Raw genomic sequence first — 18,680 nt, forward strand, 5'->3', positions numbered from 1 at the left:
TTGTAATCACTTTTTATGACATTGTGACATTATGAAATTGTGACTTTTACCTCAGTTCTGACTTAATGTCATAATTCTGACTTTTTATATCATAATTTTAACTGACTACTTATGTCATTTCTTTTGTAATAATTTTGACTTTTTATCTCATAATTATGATTTAGTATGTCATTGATTTTGTCATCATTTTGACTTTCAATCTCATAATTATGATTTAGTATGTCATTGATTATGTCATAATTTTGACTTTTAATCTCATAATTATGATTTAGTATGTCATTGATTTTGTCATCATTTTGACTATCTCATAATTATGACTTAGTTTGTCATTGCTTTTGTAATCATTTTGACTTTTAATCTCATAATTATGACTTAGTTTGTCATTGATTTTGTCATCATTTGGACTTTTAATCTCATAATTATGATTCATGTCAAATTGCTTTTGTCATAATTTTGACTTTTAATCTTATAATTATGACTTAGTGTGTCCTTGCTTTTGTAATCATTATCTCATAAGTATGACTTGCTATCTCATAATCATGTTTTTCTTATGTGGCAGAAATGGGCTTCGAAATATTTGTGAACAAAGGCCATTGATGGATGGAATGATGCCATCCTGCCGACTGACAACACAAGCACTCACAGCTGATGAAATCTTTTTTTCTTTATAGAAATTTTCACAACTTTAGAGCAAAACTTTTAGTGAAAAGTGCTACAAATTATATTGGCTTTGGAGTGTATTAGTGTTTGTCCAAATGTTTTGGGGCCAAAATGGCAGAGCCCAAGTATATAATTCAGTCCACAGCTTAATGTTGATCGTCCCTCCCCTTCAACTCTGAACTAATCGTGTCCTAACTCGTGAAAAATGTGTCTGTGACCACAGTTGTTCATTTTACATCCTTGTCTTGCAGTGGACAAACAGGTCACCTTAATACTCAATCACTGTCTTCTGGCTCTCAGCGTCTCAGAGACGGTTTTGAACCAAGGACCACTTTGTTTTCATTCAGTTCCAAACTCTCTCCGAAACCCAATTTAGGTTTGTTAAGGAAAGAATACATCTTGTTAACCTTTAATATAGGAACAACGATGGCACCACCACTCTAGCAAAGAGCACAAATAGTAAGAGAAAATGGGAGACTCCATTAAATTATGCAGAAACGGCTATTTCTACACTGCATCATAGACTTGAGCCCTGACAGGAGAGAATGGAGAGGAAAATACTCGCTGAAGCAGTCACTGTAAATCCTCCTCTTGATTCCTCCTCCTGGGTGCACCTTAGGCCAGTTTCTGTCAGTCAAACCTCCTCCACAACTGTAATCTCTGGCCAACAATGAGGGGCCTGTGTGTCTGATAAAACTGCTGAAACTGAGCGATCCTCATTCTCACTACCTCTGTTGGGCTGAGAGGACAGTGAAATGGTGGATGTTCAAAAGCTGACAGATTCATAACTCCCTAACACATATCTGTAACCACCCCGCCCCCAAACTGGGACAAAGATATCTGTTAACGTTGCGAAATGTTCCTGGATACAAAGTGAATTTTGAACAGTCTCTTCAGAAGTCGTTACCTTCTTGCATTGTTGAGTAGACAGTAATGAGTCCAGTAAGGAGATAGTAAGAATAGTAAGGACCGAAAATAATGCAAAATCAAACACACACAGACATGTTGGGTTTCCATGTCTTATGGGGACTTTCCATATAGACGTAATGATTTTTATACTGTACAAACTGTATATTCTGTCCCCTAACCCTAAACCTACCCATTACAGAAAACTTTCTGCATTTTTGCATGTCCAAAAAATACCAATCTGCAAAATGCATAAGCTATTTTCTTAATGGGGAAATGTCTCCACAAGGTCAAAAATGACTGCTATTAGCCTACTATGTTTGTCACACACACACACACACATATATATATACCTAGTATTTTTTTAAAGACATATTTTTTTCTTATGTTTCTAGCATGTTATGTTTGGCAACAGTTCTTCTAACCCTAATTGATGGAGTGTGTAGCTTTTCATATCTTAAACAACCATGTAGGAAGACACATCATGGCCATATTCCAGCATGGCAATGTCAAGATTCATCAAGCTCAAACTGTGAAAGAATGGTTGGGAGGTCCAGACCTTAAATTCATTAAACGTCTTTGGGTTGTGCTGGAGGAGACTTTACAGAGTGCTGGACTCTTGCATTCTATCACAACTGAAATATCTGAAATATCATCACAACATGTATTTCCATCAATAGGTGCATAATTTTTTTTGGCCTATTATTAGTGAGCATAAGTATATATAGTCAGTGCAAAGCCAGTTCTTTGGCATCGGTGGCTTTTAATTCAGTTCCCATCATTGAAGTCTGTACAGGTCTCTGAGTTTAATGTATAGTGATAATATTTCCAGAGGCAAAAAAGTATTAACAACTGCAATGTTTTGGGTGTTCTCGAGGGGACGTATGGAAGGTAGAACAAAAATATACTAGTTTAGCTGTTAAACAACTAGAAGAGTAGAGGAGCAGAGTTGTGGATAAGGGAGAGCATACATTTTATCATAGAGCATAAAGCAGCAGGACAGGGCAGTCATCAGAACAGGATCCACAGCAAAAACACCAGAGGTGGACAAATTACACAACTCCATTACTTGAGAGAATGTATAGATATCCCTGCTGATTCATATGAATCCAGCATTACTGCTGGTTGCTGGTGGACCAGCATATGTTGTCTTTTGGGCACTGATATGATTCCAGCAAGACCACAACAAAATGTGTGTATGTGTTAACAGTTGTTGAAGTCTGTTTGAAGTCACCATTATGGTGATTAGTGTTTCACTGCGTGACTTTTAGTTGAGCACTTGGCCCTTTTACTCTGGTTGAATTAATTTTCTTTCAGCAATTGTCGAAAGTGCATGCTATTACTATTGACTGCAATATTCTCTTGACTGCAATGACATACCTTTTTATGTACACTTTTTGTGATCAGTGACCGACAGCTGGATTTTGACATGGGAGTTCCGAAATAACTATTAAAGTCTTTAAAAACAGCAACTTTTAATTTTGAGCTTTCATAATCAATAGTTATTTCTTAGCACAAGCCCTTCTCACAGCTCCTGTTATTGATCAAACTGCTAATGATTATACTGTTATTTGGCAGTTTTCTTTGTTTTCATGTCTCTAAATGTTTTTGTTTTGCAATGTACACAAGCTCTGATTAGAGTATATATCATTTGAAACATGATAGAAATCTTTTGATCCTTTGAAACGTTTCACCAGCTCCGTTTTGCTTGAGAACAGCATGAATATGTTGGACCAGCACTGACCAACACACAGTAAACCAGCCCAGACCAGCATGGAATTCGTGCTGGTTTATGCTGGATTTTTCAGCAGGGACTAATATTACTCAGTGAAAGTTGTAAAGAAATATTTTTACTTAAGTAAAAGTAAGTACTTGCTTTTAAAAGTACTTAAGTATTAAGAGTAAATTTCCTTTTTTATGTCAACGCATTGTTTTATTATTGTTGTTTTGTTGTATGAATACACACTGTGCCATCATGGTGGATTAAACCAGTCAGTGATGCTTCATCCAACATGCTAGCATATGACTACCTTGAACTTATGTAAATACTTGTTTAAAAGTTACAAAGCTCTTTTCAAAGTTTAAAACATACTAGAGGGTGCAGGTTCCCTCGACAAAAACCCAATAGGATTTTTCCATAGGCTTTTGGATTATCACAAAAAAATAAGCTCTGTGATCAACAACCAAAATGTATGATACTTACACGTTTTGTCCTTCAAGATCATTTTCACAGATAAACGCAACTTTCATGAATTTTGAAGCCTAAATGCAAGCAAAAAGCTAAAGGCTTTAAACAAACTACACCATGATCCCACGACTTCAATGGCTTAATGAAGACATTAAGCTTATGAAAATTCTCTAAGTTTTTATCTTGGTGTATTTTATGTCGTAGAATAAAAAGTGAAAGTATATTGAGATTGTGTTCACCGGAGACCTTATTTCAGCCATTTAACCAAAAACCCATTGACTTTGGGACGATAGAACCGGAAGAGCTAAAATGATAACTCGGTTCTGCGTTTTGGCCTTCAAAATTACATCAGACCTGCACCACTGATTTGCGATCGTGCTGTGCTTATTCCATTCATTCGTGTATCATATTGTACAATGTTTAAATTATTTAAATAGATATATCAAATAGTATAGAACATGTGTATGATGATTTACTCTTGACAAGCTCTGATTTCTGAGAGACTGACGGAAAGGCAACAGCACAGCAACGGCTATTTGATCTGAGCTCAGTTTATTCATAAAGTTTTATTCATAAAGGCTCACCAGAAAACACGACACACGGCTGTGTCAGCCGAATTTATTTTCTATTATTTGGCAAAATTATATGTTATTCGTTTTGAAGCCATTATCTGTGCCTTTATGAAAAAGGTACCGATCTCACAGCAGTTCGTACAAATTTTATGAGGTGGCTAATTCGTACGAATTCATACGACCTCACTCGTACGAATTAGTACGATTTTTGCTAAATCGTACATATTTTACGAGTTGCCCAATTCGTATGAATTTGTACGTATATGACCTACCCCTGACCCCGCCCCTAAACCTACCCATCATGTGGGTTTAGACAAATCATACGAACTTGTAAGATTGAGGTCGTACAAATTCGTACGAATCAGCCACCTTTTAATCGCTCGTACGAATTTGTACGAATTGGTCTTCGGCTTTGGGCACATCCCTATAGCCTATCCCATGTTTCTTAGGCCAGAGGCAGGGGAAAGCACCCAGTCCATCCCAGTATTATATTATTTGCTGCATTTGTATATTTGTAATGTTCTGTGCCATGCATGTCTGCCATACTCTCTTGGAGCTCTTGTTAATTGAATTGTGCTGAAACATCTGCTCGTGCTTGTCTAGCTTTTAATTCACGTTCACCTTGCACTTTCTGCACCAAGCAGTTTATAAAATATATATTTGTTTAAAATTTGCTATATACTTTTTTAGTCTGGACTGAATTTGATATTGTTTTTGCAAAAATGTTTCTGTGTACCCTCAGATGACAGGCCCTGCCACAATAAACACGGTTACAAAGAATATACAATAGATCTGCGCATGCTACAAATATAAGCTTTGAATTTGTGTGACACCTTAGGCCTATTAGTATTTGTCTCTGCTTAGAAAGGCTACTTGTGATGATCTTGGATCCATCATGTGGTTTTACCACCTGTAAACCACCTGCATTATGGTGATTATCAACATGCTGAATATCAATCCAATGATCATCCAAATCAGGCATGATAGTCTTTAGTATAAGTGCACTTTAAGAGCAAAATCCTGTTCAATTGAATTTTTTAAATATTTTTCTTTTTCATTTCCAGAGTTGTTTTTAGCACTAATGTATCATTACTGAGGCAAAGTCTTTTGTTATATAATTATGCCATTTCTGTGTATTTTATATTTCGGGGAATGAGACTGATTGGAATGATTCAGAAATGTAGTTCGGAAATGGTGCACCATCTCCTCATAAAACAGCTAAAAATGAGTAGTGCGTTTGTGTCAAGCTTTATCGTTATTCTATCTATACCTACAGTATCCTGAACAAATGCATACAAACTAAACTGTCATACATTTTTAGCATTAAAATATTTCCGCCCGCTTCCCGCCAATCACCATTCACGCAACGCACGAGGCAGCCGCCAGAGAAAATGACACACACACAAGCACTGTTAGTGCCTTTGTGTTCATAACTGGTTTAATAATGTATATTACGGCGAATAAGTTCGTGAAAAGTAGTTTGACAGAGAAAAAAAATAATAATCTAGTTTTGGTAAGTTGAAACGCAAACACAAACTAAGGTGTAAACCGCTAATAAACTGTTTTGAACTTTTAATTCGATAAATGTGCTGCATTTTACGTTGTTCATTATTTATAGATGGTATGTTTATAATTTAATACGCTGATTTTGTTGTGGGTCATAAAAGAGAGTAGGCTATATAGCTAAGTTGTTGTTGCCTTTCATTCTGAAGAAGAGAATGCATGTAGTAGAAATAAAAATGACATTGATATAAGAGAAATCGGTACTGAGAGTGTGATATAATCAGTATTTCTGTTAATGTTATTGCCTGGTAAGATCCTGACATGAGCAGCCTCTGTCTTATGAATGCAGGTCGGGTTTTATGGTAACCCCATCCATTTTGAGAAGAAGTTATTCAGTTCACGGATGTTTTATTGATGTCGAGCCACCCAACTAAGCCTGACGATGCTTCACATAGAGAAAAGAAGATTCATAGCTCTGGAACACCTGCATCTCAAAACCTGTGGTAAGGTAGGACTTTATCATCCTCACATTATGCAACTCTCTTGTTGTTTGTCTCGACATATATAAAACTCTTGTGAAAAAGATTGCAAATAAGCATTGTTTTTTTGGTTTTTTTTTTTTGTTCTATTTCTACAAGGCTTTAGCTAATTGAGAGAGGGCAGAGAGATCACCAGCATTGTTTGAGTATTGCTATGGTTTTGCTTCCTACATTAATACATTTCAGCTTTTCAAAGTCCTTTCACTTATTTGCTGAATTATCAATATTGCAAAAACTGTGGCGTTGAAGTCTTGATTCTGACTGATTCACATTCAAAAATGTTGATTCATTTTTGTAACTGCAGTTGATATCACATTCACAATATCACTTTGTCATGTTCTTTTCTAATTGCTACAAAAGTTAAAATGAACTTCAAAGAGACATGCTTTGAATGCTTTGAGACATGCCTATAGCAAATAAACCAGACACCGGGCAAGCAAATCTGATAAAATTGACAAATTGGGCAAAAGCTGAAAGGGGCGACTGTCTAGCCAAAAATTGAATGTACATATTTAATATGTACACATTTAATAACCTTTACCAGTGCATGTGTGGATTGAATATAAGAACAGTCGGGGAGACTGGAGTTGGTTTGGAACAGGGTTCATTTCATGTTCATAATTGGATGCTGTCACAAAAATATGAATTTTTGCCCTCTTGATCAACACTTACTGATTCTATCATGATATTAGAAGATTAAAACCTGTCAAGCTCAAGACAACTTTTCAAATTTGCAATGTCAAAACAAAAATGAACCCCCCTCGGCTAAAAATCTTAGATAATGTGTGAAATTATGGAGATAGGTACCAGTGATAAGTGTGTGTCTTACATAATTTATAAATTATGTATAATATAAGACTATTCACATTAGCACAATATTCACTTTTTTTAAATATTATTTTTGGTCCATAATGTGGATAATGTGGTGAGAAATTCAACTGGAGGAGCAAACAATATCTGAAGTGTCCCTATTGGCTATTTAATGGGAAAAAGTGCTAAAACATTATACATATTCATTAGCATTGTATTTTAAAAATATATATTTATAGAATGTTTTTACTGTAATTTATTAAACATTTAATCTTTTTCCATGTGCTTTCCTATAATAAACCATTTTAACACTGCAACTGTGACATCCATCCTTGTTTTAAGGGTCATTCAACTAGACAGTTGCACATGACTTGCTATGCTACCTAACATATATTGCTTTTGCTATATTTCAATATGTCTGTTTTAAAGTAATAGTTCACTTAAATTAAATAGTTATGAAAATTATTAAATACAATTATTCACTCATCCTCAAGAAGTTCCTAACCTGTGATGTGTATGAAACCTCTGTATGATTTTCTGTGGGGAAAAAAGGAAAAGTATTGCTGAACTTTTCCATACAATGAAACTGAACGGTGGCAAGGGCTGTCATGTTTCAGAAATGACAAAAAGTCTCCTGAAGTCATATGCATTTATTTTAGTATTATTTATATTTTGGTTTTTATTAATCATTTTATTTATTTATTTATCTATCAGTTTTCATTTGAATTTTAGTTTTAGTAACATTGTTGTTTTTTGTTTCTTTTATCATTTTTATTCGTTTTTTTGTGTGTAAATATTTCTTTTTTGCTTTAATCCTTTTTTATTTCAGTTTTATTAATTTTGATACTTCAGCTTCAACTTATGTTTAATTTCAGTTAGTTACCAAGCAATATTTCTAATTGTCACATTTTTACGTTAAAGTTTTGGTAACACTTTACAATAAGGTTTCATTACTACTTTAGTTAACATGAACTACTAATGAACTGCACTTCTTACACTTCTTACTAATACATTATTCAAATCAAATGATGTATTTGTTAACATTAGTTAATGCACTATGAACTAACATGAACAAACAATGAACAGCTGTTAACAAAGATGAACAAATACAGTAACACATGTATTGCCCATGGTTAGTGTGGCATTCAGCGCCTAGAGTGCCCGTGTGAGCCACTGGAGGGCGTCCTTTCCTAGTTTATACTTTTATTTTGTATTGTTACCCTGGACTCATTATGCTTTATGTCATGCACCTGTGTGATGATTATGCTTGTTAGTATCCTTATTTAAACCTGTATGTTTCCTTTGTTCAGTGCTCAGGATTGTACGTGTCACACTGCATTATCTAGCCTTGTTTCTAGTTTCTAAGTTATCCAGTATTTTAGTCTCCGTGTTTCTGACCTCTTGCCTGCCTGTCTTGATTATCCGACTGCCTGTTCCCTGTTTGTACTGCTGCTGATTTGGATTGCTTATCTGGACTCTGATTACTGCCTGTTTCCCCGTTTGTGCTCTTTGGATTATCCTTCAAATAAAAGCCTGCATTTGGATCACCTGTCTGTTTCCCGGTGCAGTTCATGACAGAATCCTGAGCCACTCCTGATCCAGCGGCTGAGAAGGACCCGGAACAATCGACCAAGAAGTAAAATGTATTAGTATGGAGGACGGATTTTACCAGAATGGACGGTCGCTTGAAGAGTACGTGGAGGCTTACTTGGAGCTTTATCACGAGTCGAACTTGGGTGAGGACACACTCAAATATTATTTCTGGAGTGGGATGGATGACACGCTCGGCGCGATGCTTCTGTCAGATGCGGAGCAATTCTCTTTTGTGCAGTTTCTGGACCGAGCGTTGTGGGTGTGTGGTTCGTCACTCACTGTGGGTGTCACCGAAGAAATCGGCTGTGGTCCCAAATCAGTACATTCCGCCAAGACCGTATCAAGTAATCTCAAGCCCAGATCACAGAAGAGGATTCCTAACAGAGCATCGAAGAAGCCCGCTCGTCACATCCGCACAGCCGAATTCGTTCATCGCTCCTGCCCAGTCGAGCCCGTTCTACGCACTGGTCCTGTTGTATCTACTATCCACGTGGGTCCTGCCGAGTCAAGTACCGAGTCAAGTGAGTCAAGTACCGAGTCAAGTGAGTCATGTTTTGCCGAGTCAAGTGAGTCAAGTGAGTCAAGTGCCGAGTCAAGTGAGTTAAGTGCCGAGTCGAGTGAATCTAGCCCTGCCAGTTTGAGTGAATCCAACTTTGTCAAGTTGACTGAATTCAGCTTTGCTGACCCAAAACCACTATTGGATCAAGAAGTTATAGCTCTTCTCTGTTCCACCTTCCAGAAAGGCCGACCCATAGAGATCTACGTGGAGGAGTTTTTGGCTCTTCGCCACCTGGTTCCTTGGGATGATACTCAGATGATTGAGTGTTTCTGGGGCGGGCTGGACGACGACATTGCCGAGTTGATGCCGGAGGGAGGTCCCGGCTGGACCCTGGCGCAATACATTGACTTCGTCCTACTGTTGTGTGGCCCTCTCACAGTGGGCGAGGATGTAACCGCCCATCTAGTCAGCTCCGCCGAGCCGGCGCTTCTAGAAAGCATTGAGTCAAGTGAGTCGAGTCCTGCCGAGTCAAGTGAGTCGAGTCCCGCCAAGTCAAGTGAGTCGAGTTCTGCCAAGTCAAGCGAATCTAAGGAGTCAAGTCCCACGGCCGAATCTAAGGAGTCAAGTGAGTCTACTGAGTCAAGTGAGTCTGCCGAGTCTGCCATCGAACCGAGTGAGTCAATTGAGTCACTTCTCGTCTGTAGTGAATCAAGTCCCGTGAGTGAGTCAAGTCCTGAGATAAGTGAATCGTTTGGATCAAGCCAAGCCAAGCTGACTGTATTCAACTCTACTGACCCAGAGCCACCATGCCCTGCAGCGACCCCTCGCCGACGCAGGAGAAAGAGGAGGACTCGCACGGCTCGCCGGACTCCAGAGGGCGTTCTCAGGCTCCTCGCGCTGCCGGCCCCGCCTCTTCTCCTCGCGCTGCCGGCCCCGCCTCTTCTCCTCGCGCTGCCGGCCCCGCCTCTTCTCCTCGCGCTGCCGGCCCCGCCTCTTCTCCTCGCGCTGCCGGCCCCGCCTCTTCTCCTCGCGCTGCCAGCTCCGCCTCTTAAGCTCCGTGAGGTTGTTTTAGAGCTTGTTTCCAGCCCGGAGGCTGGAACCTTAAAATTTCCCAAGTACTTTTTGGGGGGGGGCAGTAGGGGTCCGAAAAGGGCCATGGAGGCGAGGGCGACATGGACCACTATACCACTGCCTACTCCTGAGGGGGTCATGGAGGTGGCAGCTACATGGACATTGACACAATCTCCTAGACCTGAGAGGGCCATGGAGATGGCTCCTACATGGACCTTTATCCCACTGTTGATTATGCCTGAGCTTCCCATGTTACTGGTCCCTTCCAGCTTTGCTAAATGTACTCTGCCCTGGTCTTGTGCCAAGCATGCTCTGCCCTGGCTGCCTGCGGAGCGTGCTTTCCTGTGGACTCATGTTCTGCTCTGGTCTCCAGGCCCTAGGTCTCTCCATGCACCTGGCCTACTGCCTCTCCACGGGCCTGGCCCTCCATCCCATCCCCCGTTGTCCTCCCTCCAGAGCTCTTAGGAGCGTCTGGAAGCCGCTCCTTAGAGGGGGGGTTATGTGGCATTCAGCGCCTAGAGTGCCCGTGTGAGCCACTGGAGGGCGTCCTTTCCTAGTTTATACTTTTATTTTGTATTGTTACCCTGGACTCATTATGCTTTATGTCATGCACCTGTGTGATGATTATGCTTGTTAGTATCCTTATTTAAACCTGTATGTTTCCTTTGTTCAGTGCTCAGGATTGTACGTGTCACACTGCATTATCTAGCCTTGTTTCTAGTTTCTAAGTTATCCAGTATTTTAGTCTCCGTGTTTCTGACCTCTTGCCTGCCTGTCTTGATTATCCGACTGCCTGTTCCCTGTTTGTACTGCTGCTGATTTGGATTGCTTATCTGGACTCTGATTACTGCCTGTTTCCCCGTTTGTGCTCTTTGGATTATCCTTCAAATAAAAGCCTGCATTTGGATCACCTGTCTGTTTCCCGGTGCAGTTCATGACAGTTAGTTTATGTTAATTAGTATATTATCTAATTTTAACAAATGCTTATTGTAAAGTGTTACCAAAGTTTTTAATCTCATACTTAAATTTCATTTCATTATGTCAGCTTTATATCAATCAACAGAATTATTTTGATAGATTTAATTTTATTTAACAATTGCAACACTAGTCAGATAATAGCTTTGTGTGAGAAACAGAATAATTTTCAATTATTCCTTTTTAATACTCTGCCACAGCACTCGTATCTCATTGATGTATATTTAAACATAACACGTCGAGATGCGTCACAGCAGGCTTGACGGCAGCGATGTCAAACATCATTGGATCAAATGAATCTGTAGTAAGCACTTGAAATTTGTATATAAGTGTATTTAAATCCTGCAAATCAGATTTGAGAGTTACAGTGAAATTAAATTTTGGTCGTGTTGTTCACACTTTGTGTGAATATATTAGTCATATGGACCACTTTTATTGTGCTTTTTTGATAGAATTTGTATAGTTAGCCCTAGTCACCCACCATTACCTTTAATTGTATGGAAAAGTACACTGTTCGCACTCTAGCAAACATTTCCTTTTAGAAGAAAGAAGAAAATCACACTTGCTTGGAAAACTGTGAGGGTGAATAAACGATGACATGAACCATTTCTTTATGCGTTCATTTGCACTTTGTTGGGTTGTCGTAATGTTTGCTCCACCAGAGAAGAATGAAAATTGTGCCAGCCAATTCCAGTCTCCCCTACAGATATTGCCTTAAAAATACAGCACTGCTTTCCCCCATGTTTGCCGTCTGTTTAGAGTAGTCAATCATGACTAATGTCAAAACACTTCAAAACAGCACCAACATATCTAGAAGTCCCATCACCATCATTTCACTCAGACCAGAATGATGATTGTCTGGTTGTTGGTGTCTTCTCTTTTAAACCTCATTGCTTTGTATGACAGTTCTGCTCTGCTGCTTTGTGGAAGTCATGACAAGTTTGTGTGTGCGTTTCATTGTATTTGTGTGCCCGAGGGGGGCAGGGCTGGCCTCTGCATCTTTCTCTTGCTCCGTACAGCCTCAGATGGGTGATTCATACTGGTTCCTGGCTGGTAACAGGAGGGACATCCAGCTCTTTATTACCCTCATCCGTCACCATCAGTTCATCAATCCAAAGACCGGCGACTCTGACCGGTGGCTGTTCGTCCTCAGTCCCTCGTCGCCTCTTTCTGCGATGAATGGGAAATTTATGCTGCCTTAGATGCACACAAACATGGAGGCAGAGACCAGTCAGTCTCAAGACTGCGTCAGGGATGAGGTCCCTCGAGATTTGAGTGTGAAGATGCTGCCTGTTTCTTGCTCTCTTGTTTTCAATGTCCCTATTTCCTCCCACGTCAATTTGTTATCTTTTGGTTTAGTTTTAGAAGTATCACTGTTGCCAAATATTGCAAACTTGAGTCATTTTGCACACCACCGTTTAGAAGTTTAGGAAGGTGTTTTTTATTAAAGAAAGTAATCGCGATATTAAAATGTGACGAGATTTGTCGTCGAGGTGAAAAGCTATCTCGCGATATCGCCATGACTGAGGGTGAAATTAGCATAGAATATGCCACCGCTACGTTTACATCCACTGTCGTTTTGCTTTTTTTTAATAGAAATAAAAACAATTTATTTCAGTTGGATAACGTTTTATTAACTATTGTAACTGTCTGCTCTGCTCATCCAGCACTAGCTGCAGAGTCACACACAGTGCAGCAGGAACCACAGCTCACTGATCACGTGACGGGTTAAGTGAGATGACTGACAAGACCATGTCGTTGCGCAACATAGCCTAGGTTTCTGATAAATGTCTTAACTTATAGAACGTGCAATCGCGAATTCGAGAGTAAAACGCGCTCTCCCTGATGCGCGCAAATTAGGCTACATACAAATAGCCTCCCAATATCAATCCTATCTTAGGCTGCGCTGTGTAGTTGTAACCACCTCTTAGCTCTGGTCTCTGTTTGCACTTTGAATATGAAAGTAGAACTGAAATGACATTCATTACAAGATGATTAGTTAAAACATTTCAAAATGCACCTGACTATTTTTCCAGTCATGAATTTTGTCATTGAGGATTTCTTAAAAATACTGTGCAAAAATCTTGTCTCGTTCTCATGAACCCAATCTCATGACTCGTCTTGTGAGCTAAGTGTCTCGCCACTCCCCTAGAAAGAATACTTTATATTTATCAAAAGTGACAGTAAAGATATTTATAATGTAGCAAAAGATTTCTATTTCAAATAAATACTGTTCTTTGGAACATTCTATTCATCCTAGAATATTGAAATAAAATAAATTTCACAAACATATTGATAATAATAAGAAATGTTTTGTTGAGCAGCAAATCATCATATTAGAATGATTTCTGAAGGATCATGTGACACTGAAGATTGGAGTAATGATGTTGCTTTTAAAAACTTTAATAAAACAAATAAAACTGATCTGAAACTTGAATGCTATATGCAGTTGTTGTTTTTTTTAAAAAAACACCATTTTACTTCCATATTGTGATGCATGGGCTGCATGATATTGGAAAAAACGTCTCGGTTACGTATGTAACCCTCGTTCCCTGAGTAGGGAACGGAGACGTTACGTCGGATGACGACGAATGGGGTTTCGCTTAGAAAGCCTATCATCTTCGAGTATATAAAACGAGCCAATGGCAAAGAAATGCCATGGGTCTGCGGAATTTGCATAGCGTATCTCCGCCCCCCCGTGGGGGTATATAAGGAAGTGCGCTGGCAACATGCAGATATGTCTTCGCTGAGGAGCCGAGACTGAACTCAGGCGTTCCAGCGGTACAGTGGAAGTGGCAGGGAGACGTAACGTCTCCGTTCCCTACTCAGGGAACGAGGGTTACATACGTAACTGAGACGTTCCCTTTCGTAGTCACTCCGAGTTACGTCGGATGACGACGAATGGGGTTCCCAGTGTAATCACGCCACCTCTCGACTGTCTTCCAGTGCCCTGCGTAAGTCTGAGCTCCCTGTCGTGAGACTAGCACGGACGAAGGAGTCCTACTTAACACAGGGATACCAAGGTACACTGGGAAGCATATCTCAGTGGAAATATGCAATAATGCCCAGCCCGAAGGGGGGGACTTGAAATACACATATGACCCCGGGGGGCTGCATATGGAGTATCACTGGGGTGTCCAGCCGCAGGTGGAATATTTCAACCCCAGGGGTGGCAAGGTGGCTTGCCAAGGGAAAGACACATGCTCAGAGAGGCTTACAGTGGAATACACATGTGGGGGTCACCCAGAGGGGGAACCATGCACATGGAGGCACCTAGCCAAGCGCGAAAGCTGCCGGTGGCATAACTCTGGCATTGACGTCGTCAGTGCTGGAGGAGACTCAGGGCTTATTAGGCTCACCTGAGGAGAATATCGCACGTATCCCGTCCGTGGAGAGGAATGGCGAGCAAGCGATGACACCTGAGCAGAATCTCTTACCGGCTAGTTGAAGCGAGTACATGAGAAGAAACTGGCTCTACTCGGAGATTGTAAAATCTCGCGAACGTGTTAGGTGTCGCCCAGCCTGCAGCTCTGCAGATGTCTGTTAGCGAGGCGCCATGCGCTAGAGCCCAAGAGGATGCCACACTCCGAGTGGAGTGGGCCGTCACACCAAGGGGGCATGGTCGACCTTGCTGCTGGTATGCCAAAGCAATGGCGTCCACTATCCAGTGAGACAACCTTTGCTTGGAGAGAGCCTTTCCCTTCAGCTTCCCACCATGACAGACAAAGTGCTGGTCTGAGGTCCTGAAACACTGCGTTCTGTCTACGTAAGCACGGAGGGCGCGTACTGGACAGAGCAGTGCCAAGGCTGGTTCTGCCTCCTCCAAGGGCAGCGCTTGCAGGTTCACCACCTGATCCCGAAAGGGAGTGGTGGGAACCTTGGGCACATATCCAGGCCGGGGTCTCAGGATCACGTGAGAGTTAGCCGGTCCGAATTCCAGGCACGCTTCGTCAACCGAAAATGCCTGCAGGTCCCCTACCCTCTTGATGGAGGCCAATGCAACCAGGAGCGCTGTCTTCATTGACAGGAACTTAAGCTCCACTGATTGCAGAGGCTCAAAGGGAGCACTCTGCAGGGCAGTTAGAACCACTGAGAGGTCCCAAGAGGGTACGAGGGGAGGACGAGGAGGATTCAGTCTCCTGGCTCCCCTCAGGAACCTGACGATCAGGTCGTGCTTTCCCAAGGACTTACCATCAACTGCGTCGTGATGTGCGGCAATGGCGGCAACATACACTTTCAGGGTGGAGGGAGACAGCCTTCGCTCCAACCCTTCTTGCAGGAAGGAAAGCACGACACTGATGGGGCATTTCGTGGGTTCTAGATTTTTAGAAGAACACCAGTTGACGAAGAGGTTCCACTTCAACGCATAGGCATGTCTCGTGGACGATGCTCTAGCGGAAGTGATGGTAGCCACCACCGCTGGTGGTAGGGTACTCAAACCTGCCTCGTCCCGTCCAGGAGCCACACGTGGAGGTTCCAAAGATCGGGACGAGGGTGCCATAAGGTGCCCCGTCCCTGAGAAAGCAGGTCCTTCCTCAGAGGAATTGGCCAGGGAGGTGCTGTCGCGAGGAGTACTAGTTCTGAGAACCAGGTGCGGTTGGGCCAATACGGGGCAACCAAAACTACCTGCTCCTCGTCCTCCCTGATCTTGCGCAAAGTCTGCGCAAGAAGGCTCACTGGGGGAAACGCATACTTGCGGAGGCCCCGCGGCCAGCTGTGCGCCAGTGCATCCGTGCCGAGCGTGCCCTCGGTCAGGGAATAAAACAGGCCGCAGTGGGACGAGTCGTGGGAGGCAAACAGGTCTACCTGTGCGTCCCCGAACTGATCCCAAATCAGCTGAACCGTCTGGGGATGGAGTCGCCAATCTCCAGCGAGAGGCCGAAGCCGAGACAGCTCGTCGGCCGCCTGGTTCAGGTCTCCCGGGATATAAATGGCTCGAAGCGACCTCAGATGCTTCTGACTCCATATAAGGAGGTGGCGGGCGAGTTGTGACATACGGCGAGAGCGCAGACCACCTTGACGGTTGATGTACGCTACAGTCGCGGTATTGTCTGACCGGACTAGTACGTGTTGACCCCTGAGCAACGCCCGGAAGCGGTGCAGGGCAAGACGTACAGCCAACAACTCGAGGCAATTGACATGCCAAAGGCGCTGGGGTCCTGTCCAGGATCCCGCGGCAGCATGTCCATTGCACATGGCGCCCCAGCCCGTGGTGGAGGCATCTGTTGACACAACAACATGCCTGGACATTCGTTCCAAGGGCACTCCGGCCCGAAGAAAACTGAGGTTCGACCACGGGGTGAAGGTCTGACGGCAGGTCGGAGTCACTGGGACTCGGAGCGTGCCGTGATGCCATGCCCACCTCGGGACTCGATCGTGAAGCCAAAGCTGAAGTGGTCTCATATGAAGCAACCCGAGTGGCGTGACTGCAGCTGCGGATGCCATATGCCCCAGGAGCCTCTGAAATAGTTTATCTATCTATCTATCTATCATTTCAATTAATGTAAGTAGCGATTGATGGTTGATCATAATAATATAGCCTAGGCCTACCTAATGTACTGACGGTAACAAAGTTACCGTTCAGTAAACAAATAGTTAATATTAATACACTTACATTTTTGACGCAATATTGACTGTTTTTGTTCTGTTTCAGCAGCGAAAATAGTTCCAAACATCTCACAGGAACACTAACCGCGTTTTCATTACTTCATGATTCAGCGTTTTGAATGAATCGGTTGAGTCAAAGATTCAATTGCCTATTCCTAAACAACCGCCTCATCAGTATGTATCATGTAGGCCTACATGAAAAGTATCATTCTTTCCAAAAATTCTTATTTGTATATTATTATTATTTTCCAAACAATCTCATAATCTCATTTAATACTGTTTATTTTTTCAGTGTATATGATTTAATTTGATTGGTTACAGCCATATAGTGCCTTATTATTCTAATTGAATTTCAGATTTAAGAATTTGAAATGAAAGATGAAGCATACATTTAATAAAATTAGGGGGGAAATGCCCTTTATAAAGGTAAAAAAAAAAAAAAAAAAAAATCCGATAAGAGTGTTTTCCAACAGTGATGTAATGAAACAGTGACAATTTAAGTTTGAAGGGAGTAAAGCCTCTGTTTAGGCTATTAAGGATATGCAATTTTGCCAAAAGAAGCTTTATTTTAAATACATTTTTATTTTAAAGCAGCCTACTTCAGTGTGATGTGTTACCATATCATCATGCTTAACACTGAGAATTTGAATAATTGTAATGTGATGATCAGAAGCAGATATCTAAATCAGAGAATATCATGTTTGAGCGGTTGGTGTGTGGATGATACATTTTTAACAGTGGATTCAGGTGAAGTTACATCTGATCTGCACATCTCTAGCGCACAAGTTCAGAATTAAATTAAAGTTAAAGGTAAAATTAAATTTTAAATTAAATTAAAATTACCCATTAAAGTTCAGGTACAAGTCAATAAACAGACTTCCTTTGTTCAATTTGCGCACTGAACATGGGTTGAAGCTTTTAATTTTGAACTCTCAAAGTGCTCTAGATGAATTAATTTATCTTTAAAATGTACAAAATTTTCTTCTAGGGGGGCATGACCACCCCCACCCCCCTAGAGGTATCATGGTCCACCAACGCAAATAATGTGGGAAAGACAATATATGATAGTCTTCCAAAATTAAAAATCGAACTACAGTATCTCACAAAAGTGAGTACACCCCTCACATTTCAGCAAACATTTAGTATATCTACTCAAGGGACAATACTATAGAAATGAAACTTGGATATATTTTAGAGTAGTCAATGTGCTGCTTGTATAGCAGTATATAGTTACTGTCCTCTGAAAATAACTCAACATACAGCCATTAGTGTCAAAATAGCTGGCAACAAAAGTGAGTACACCCTAAGTGAACATGTCAAAACTGTGTCCAAAGTGTCAATATTCTGTGTGAGCACCATTGTTATCTAGCACTGCCTTAATCCTCCTAGGCATGGAGTTCACCAGAGATGCACAGGTTGTTGCTGGGATCCTCTTCCACTCCTCCATAATGACATCACGGAGCTGCTGGATGTTAGACACATGGCGGTTCTCCACCTTCTGCTTGAGGATCACCACAGGTGCTCAATAGGGTTCAGGTCTGGAGACGTACTTGGCCACTCCATCACCTTCATCTTCAGCTTCCTCAGCAAGGCAGTTGTCATCTTGGTGGTGTGTTTGGGGTCGTCATGCTGTTCGGCCCATTTTCTGAAGAGAGGGCATCATGTTCTGCTTCAGAATGTCACAGTACATGCTGGAATCCATGTTTCCCTGAATGAAGCGCAGCTCCCCAGTATCAGCAGCACTCATGCAGCCCCAG

Source organism: Abramis brama (assembly GCF_963993115.1).
Source record: "Abramis brama genome assembly, chromosome: 20".
Taxonomy (NCBI): domain Eukaryota; kingdom Metazoa; phylum Chordata; class Actinopteri; order Cypriniformes; family Leuciscidae; genus Abramis; species Abramis brama.